Consider the following 7,485-nt stretch of genomic DNA (forward strand, 5'->3'; position numbering starts at 1 on the left):
TCTTGTTAAATACAATGCATGTGTAGCTTTTTATATATAAAAAAACTGATAGAAGGGTGAAATTGCAAATTAGAGACTACCTGTGTGTTGTATAAACAAAACCAATTATAATGCAGTGTACAGGTAGAGAAGTGTAAGAAATGTTCAAAATTTATATATATATTTTTTACTCTGGACAGGATGTTGGCATAATGGTTAAGGTATTTACTCACAGATATAAGGTACATGGTATGATTTTAACTTCTAGTTATTGACCAGGCTTGTAGCAGACTGCAGAACGACAGGCTAATATTCACCTGTGATCCTGTGGACTATATAGCAGTAGGTGAAAGAAAAGGGGAATTTACAAACTAAGTTGAAAATGAAGAGACTGATTAGATTAGGATTATATTTTTCCTGTTCCGATGAATAAAATAGTTTAAAAACCACAAAGTATATTTCAGTTCACTCCAAAATCTGTTTAATACAAATAGACAAAAGCACAGTGACACCTCTTTTGAGTAGCCTAAGGCTCTGATTGATTTTTATGTCAGAGTTTTACTCCATACTGGTACTAGTGTGGAAGATTGTGTTTTGCAGTGTGATGTGCAGATACATAAAATTTCTGTACTTGATGTAGAAAATTTCTAATTGAAGAAGCACCTAACACCCTTGTTGCTAACTAGGTCCCTTGCCTTTTTGCATGATATTACTCTCTCACCTAAGATTTTGTTTCACTAGCTTGATTCTTTCTCTTATGTTCAAAGAAAGATGCATTTCAATAAGGTATCCACTTGTATAAATATTTGGCAAATGTTAAGTTACTTCTGTGAAGTCATGTTATCACATGTATACTTAACTAATTTCATCCAAGTACGTAATGCTATAAGCTGTATAAAGTAAGTACAAATTTACTTTGTTTTTAAAACTTGAGTATCTTCTGTTTCAGTATATTTTACTGTATTATTTTATTAAAATCTGCTTTAATATCTTCATTTCTGTTTAATGTAACATTTCTCCCCAGATCTCTGCTGAAAAAGTATTAGTTCTTAAATCCTTTTCTGACTTTTCTGATCAACAAATGCAAAAAAACAAAAAGTGAAATTACATGTAGCATGAGCTTTGAAGCTTTGGGTGAGTGGAAATGAAATATACATGTGAACAGAAACATTCTAACAGCAGACATTCTGTTAGTACTGAACTGAGATAAGAGTCTTAATTTTTCCTTGTACCAGTGTGTGTGCATTTTGTATCAAATAAGCTGACCCTTAAGAGTATGGATTTATTTATATAGAGCTTATGGTTAAAAGTGTTTAAGTACTCAAGTAGTGTTTTAAATATTGTCACAACTGCCATATTAATCATTCCTATTTTTCTGCTTTTCTCATGCTGTTTCAGCCACTCCATACAATTTGCAACAGACCATGGACAGAAAGAATCATCAAAGAACCTGGGAAGGAAACTGGCATGAATTCAACAAAAAGGACAGGACCTTGTATTGCCCACTATTTTTTTTTCTCCTGTGGTTTCTGATCTTTAATCTAGTCTTATTAATCACTACCTTTGTTTTGAAGTACACTCATTTTATCTTGATGGATGTTAACCTCTTTCTCCTATGAATTAAGTATTTCCTTACTGTCTGAGATTATCTCATTGCTGAGATGTAAGGTAGGCCCGACAAAATTATTTCCTCCACCAGGCCTGCTGACACTTTCTTGGGTGGAGGAACATTGCTTAGATCTCCATGAAATATATTATGTCATTTAATATTCATGTACGGATCTTCTGATTTTTAAGCATGCTTTCTTTCCTTAACTGGTGAAAGTCTCTGGGAAAGAGAGGTTCTGTAGGAATGGATTCCATCACTGCTAGTTCTTGAGGCCTAATATAGTATACAGTACTCAGTGAATTCAGAATTAGTTATTATGACAAAAGTTATCCTCAGTGGTATAATATTTGTATTATAAACTTTTATATTTGAAATAAGGACTGCACTAAACCTAGAAAAGAGAAGAAATGTATCTGAATGTATCCCAGCACATTTAATCAGGTATTGGTCACCATATCACTAGTACCAGCACAAATATTTGGAGTTAATTCAGTGTGTCATAAAAAGATCCCTGGCTTTAAAGTGTCACATTCTCAACAATTGACCTAACAAAGCTGTTGATTTAGTATGGTAATACATAACTTTAACGTGCTTTTTTCCCCCAGTGGAGCAAGCTCCCTCTACCCCAAGCATCTTGAGAGTCCACCCCTTCTATATTCTTGCACCTCCCCTTTCTGTCTCTTTAGATATGTATGTACATTTACATCAGATAATGTTTAACAAAAAACAATAGTGGAGCACAGTAGCCCAAACATATACAATGCTGCACATGCAGAAGTGGGTGAATCAGACAACTGAAATCCTGCAAAAGTGTTCTTGCACACACCTGTATGCCCACCCCCAGCTACTCTATATATACAAACTCTGAGACTACATAGTAGTTGGGAAAAGATGTATTCCCTATCCATACTGTGTTGCAAACTCACTCATGTACTACGAGGTTTACTGCTACCTCTTCCTTGTATACATGCAAACCTTATAAGCTCTAAGTTAATAACAAAATTACTTCCAGTACCTAATTAAGTACCACATACAACATTCAACTGCCCACTCCCTAAGCCAAACCTAATATGCGTTTTAGTGAATGATCCTTGCCTTTCCAACCATCAAGCGAAAAGCCATTAGATCACTCTGTTGGTACTTACACAAATGAGTGTTCACTTGCATGAACATTCACTCAGTTTTGCAACCTGAAATATTGTCAGCCAAAGTGGCAGTCAACCTTTTTACGTGTGTGTATGTGTATATCTGAAGCCGTGGTGGTACAGCGGTTGCGTTGTTGCCTCACAGCAAGAGGTTCTCTCTTTCGATTCTCAGCTAGTGTGTGGGGAGTGCTTTCAGTGTGGAGTCTGCATGTCCTCCCTGCGGTCGAGTGGCCTCCGAAAGATGTGTGGATTGGTGTGCCTTCGCTGAAGGTTGGGTGTCAGGCTGGCAACTCGGCACCATAAAAATCTATTGCCAATCAGCAGACTGGAGTTCCGCTGTGGTGACCCCTAACTGGGAAAAAGCCGAAAAGACAAACAACATATATATATATATATATAATTCCACAGACTAACTATGAAGCCATCAAACTTTTGAGTGAGAGGAAAACTTTCTTACCCCATAATTCTGCAGTTTCACACTTGTATGCATTGAGTCAGGAGTTGATCACTTTATATAGTCAAATTGGGAGCAGGTAAAAAAATTAATTGGTGTAAATTTTTTCTTCCATAAGAAAAACATATTTAATGAGTTTGATTATATTAGCATTAAGGCTTTTTATATTTAAATGGATCTTACAATTTTTAAACACTAGATTTTATAAACAGTAAAGCAACTGACCTGCTTTTTAAAGTTTACATTATTGATCATCCTTACAACCATTTCTTATCTGAGAACCTTGTGTATTTCTGCTTTGGTGTGGCATGAGGCAATTTTGAATGCTTTGAGTTGCCTAGTCATACAAATGTTTACATGACTAGTACAAAAGTCATAAAAATGCTACCTTTGATCATTCTGAAAACAAGATTACTTGAAATTATGGATTAAGCAAGTAAAGACTATGGTTCTTGTCCTGTTTACAGAGGAACAGGAATGATGGTGTTTACCTACAGAATTATTAAAATGGTAACACATTTGCATATACATCTGGAAAAGGGCAGCATGGATGTGCCCAAAATATTGACAAAGGCAGTACATTAAGTAAAGTTAAAGGAAGTAACTTTTGTGTATTATCAGGAAGAATTCAAATTTGTGTTAAATAATACAACAGATTCATGAAAAATGTTAGATAGACCGAGAAACCATGGGCTATTTGGAAAAAGAAGCAACTGAGGAAGTGCGAAAATATAAATAATAAAATCTAGATATCTTGAAAGGTATAAAAAAAGAAACCTGGACATGGGAAAGAGAGATCTGATATGGTGCAATATTTATGCAAAGGAGAAAGCCAAACTAATCCGTACAAAATAACAGCTCCGAAGATCTTTTAAGATAAACACAGGCAAAGGCACCTAGATATGGAAAATTCACAATACAGACAAGATCATAAAGAGGGAATTGTAGAACAGATTAGTAAAGTAGAAGTTTAAATAGAAGCTGAGGTTATGGAATAGCTGCAAAGTGAAGGATTTAGTGTAGAAAGTCTAACACTGGTTATGTCACAGTATGATAGAACAGTGAGTCCCTGAAGTAAGGAGAAACAGGAGGAGCAGGAGACATCTGAAGAAGAATTATGGAAATAGGAAAGAAAGACAGATTTAATTTGGTGCAATATTTATGCAAAGGAGAAAGCAACGCTGGTATATGCAAAAAAAAAAAAAAAAATAGTACCAAACATATTTGAGAAAGACATCTGGATATGGAAAATATTAGAATGCAAAAAATAAGAAAACAAAAGGGGGAAATAGAGGATTAGTAATGAAGTTGAAGAAATGGAAACTAAAGTTATGAATTGCATGTGAAGTGAAGGATTTAGTGTAGAAATTCCAACTCTGATAATACAGCATGACAGAACAAGTAGTCCCCAAATTAAGGAGACATTGGTGGAATGGGAAGCATCTAGTTAGTTGCTATATATTGATGCCTCAAAGCTTCCAGTGGGAAACCAGTACAAAATTCAGTGGGAGTTGCAGAGCAAAGAAAAGAACCAGAAACTATGGCAACTTTGATGCAGTCTTTGTTGTGAAGTGATAGGCCGGTGAGTTCACATATGAAAGAGCAATAGATGATACAGGATGAAGCTGAAAATATGTCCCATGAAGATGTTTTCCGACTGTCTGTAGAATGCCCACAAGAAACTGAGAATAAAGAATGCACCCTCAGTTTAGAAGAAAATGATCTAAGGGAAGAGTTGCTTTATTTCAGAGATAGATAGACATATTAAGATCAATAAAAGAAATAGATTACAGCAAGTCAGTAAGACCCAAAATGTTAGTGTGATTAAACAAATGAACACAGTAATCAAAACACTTCCCAGAAATTCATGTGATATAACAGAAGTAAATAGAATATATTACTGTGTAGTTAAATTAACAATGAATAGTCTTACCACAAAAAACAAAGGGCAAAAAGAGAAAGGCAGGGAAGAAATCAAATGCCATCATAGAAGTATCGAACAGAGAAGACTATGAAGCAATTAAAACGGCTACTGTTAAAGTTCAGAAGAGGGAACAGTTCCACAAAAACATTTAGACATGATAAAAGCAACCAGCACTATCAGAACAGAGCAAGATCTGTTGTACACTATTGCAAATAAACTAAACATATCAGCATGGGCAGAAAAACTTAGAAGATATACAGTTAAATTATAAAAGAAAAGTACAAGATTGGCAATTTATTGATGACCCAAAAACGTTTTATAGAGATTTGGGAATAAGGCAAAATTAATAGATAGAAATACCAGCAAAAAAAAAAAAAAAAAAAAAAAAAACATTTAGGAGAAATATCTGTGAAGACCCTGTGGAACATAACAAATATAACAAATATACTAAATGCACAGAAGAGGTAAAAGACATGGTAAGAAGTTCAGATTTGACTACTATCACAGTTCATCCAATTTGTTGTTTATTCATTATGCAGTGTACCTTTAAGTAAATGAGTAAGGTTGGCGCCAAAATATGTTTAAATTGAATTGAGAGTAGCACATTAATTGTTCTGATGAAGTTTGCATTTAGCAAATGAAAGCGCTTAACATCAGAGGGTGTTACTTTATATGAGGATCGCTACTATTCATCACTGGATTGTGTGCTGTGGAACTTGCCGTTGTGCTTTTATCGTGTTGGTTACATTAAAGAGTTCAAAGGAGGAATTGCGTTTGCCTTTATTGCTGAATTTCAGCCTAGTTGGCTCTGTTCTTGTGAGTTTTAGTACTTGATTTTGTTTCCTGGTCGCTTATTGCTGACATGGCTATCGGTGAGGACACGCATCATATATCGGAAGCAGACGAGCTGAAGCAGTTACGAGCGGAAGTCTCCGGACGTCATGCGGAAATGAAAAAACTAACATGTTTTTAAGCTTAATGGACAATGTCAAACCGGCACTAGTGAATGTCGAGGAGCCGGATAATCATGCCAATACGGGTTCACATTGTTGCTCAAAAAAGGAAATCGTACTAACCGGTGATTCAAGTGTAGATACAGAAATCCCGAATGGACAAGGCAGTCCAGTCAACATTCTATCCGCCACTCGGCATGAGTCGCTTGAAATGCTACAGACTGATGAAAAATTTGTGCTATCTCCAGAAAGGGATTTTACATTTGACTTTAGCTTGTTACAGAATCGTATGGACATGGAAAGAAAGGGGGCTATACCGAAAACTAATACAGTGCTCAAAACATATGCAACAGGTGACAGGAAAGACTATAATAACAAAGGTATTTTTAAAAAGATTATATCAAGTCCCAATAAGGGAGTTTTGCACAACAATAATACAAGATGTAAAACAGTATGTATAGAGAATGATACGATCAATGTATTTTTAAATAATGAATATGATTTCAGTAATGTGTATCAGGTCCCCCACACCCACGAGGGGAGTTCAAACAACAATTCTTTAAAAGATATGATATATAATTTTGGTAAGAAACTGTCATCTATGTGTGTGTTCCGCTAATGATTGGCATAAAAAATATAAAAGTGGACAATGCGTATTTAAATAAATGTATCAGTATTCAGGTGGTTCCGAAAGGCATCAGATTTTTTAAATTGCCTATGGGCTTGACATATAATGATCAAGTGAAATATGAATTTAATAATCTGTTTGATGAATTTGGGTTTAAATATATGAAATTGTTAATTCAACATAATGATGAAAAAATGTCAACCCTTATTCATGAAGTAGAAATTATTAATCAAAGTATTTTACAACATGTTGATTTCAATGCTTGGCAGGAATTGTACAACAAACAATTCCACTCAGCTGATAAACTAGCTCAGAGCATTTTCAACAAAAAATATGGCAAATTAGATAGGGATGTTGAATCATATAGAACAAAGAAAGCATATATTTGGCCACAGGAAAGACAGTTTAGAATAACAGATAGAAACCATGGTGAAAGGGAAATAAGAGAGGAATATAAGGAACATTTTCAAGGAGGCAGATTTCACCCGAATTTCAAGAAATATCAAAAATTTTACAATCAACCCAACAGGAAATTGTAGTCCAACATACAGTCATAGAGACTGACACACATAAAAGAGAAGGAGCATTAGTTTATGATGTACCACTGGTAGTAGCCACTCCACCAGGTATTGAACAACTTGTCCAACCCAATGACAAGATGGTTATGAGCAATTTCAATGGCTTTAATGTTTTTAACTACTCAGATTTTATTATTAAAGAAGAATTCTATCAGTTACTAGCCAAAGGTATGATATTTATTCCCAATTCCAGATTCAATCTGGTGGAAAATATT

General features: G+C 34.9%; 1 long non-coding RNA gene across 1 annotated transcript in view; it reads left to right on the forward strand.

The window, feature by feature from the left end:
* The window catches only part of LOC122793618, a 140,253-nt gene extending 138,501 nt beyond the window's left edge, over nt 1-1,752 (forward strand). The window contains exon 2 of the long non-coding RNA XR_006363496.1: nt 1,378-1,752. This is a non-coding gene — a long non-coding RNA (uncharacterized LOC122793618). The remainder of the gene's footprint in view (nt 1-1,377) is intronic.
* The last annotated feature ends 5,733 nt before the right edge of the window (nt 1,753-7,485 follow it).

This window comes from Protopterus annectens, chromosome 2.part0 (genome assembly GCF_019279795.1).
Source record: "Protopterus annectens isolate FY-2018-M chromosome 2.part0, PAN1.0, whole genome shotgun sequence".
NCBI classification, from domain to species: Eukaryota; Metazoa; Chordata; order Ceratodontiformes; family Protopteridae; genus Protopterus; species Protopterus annectens.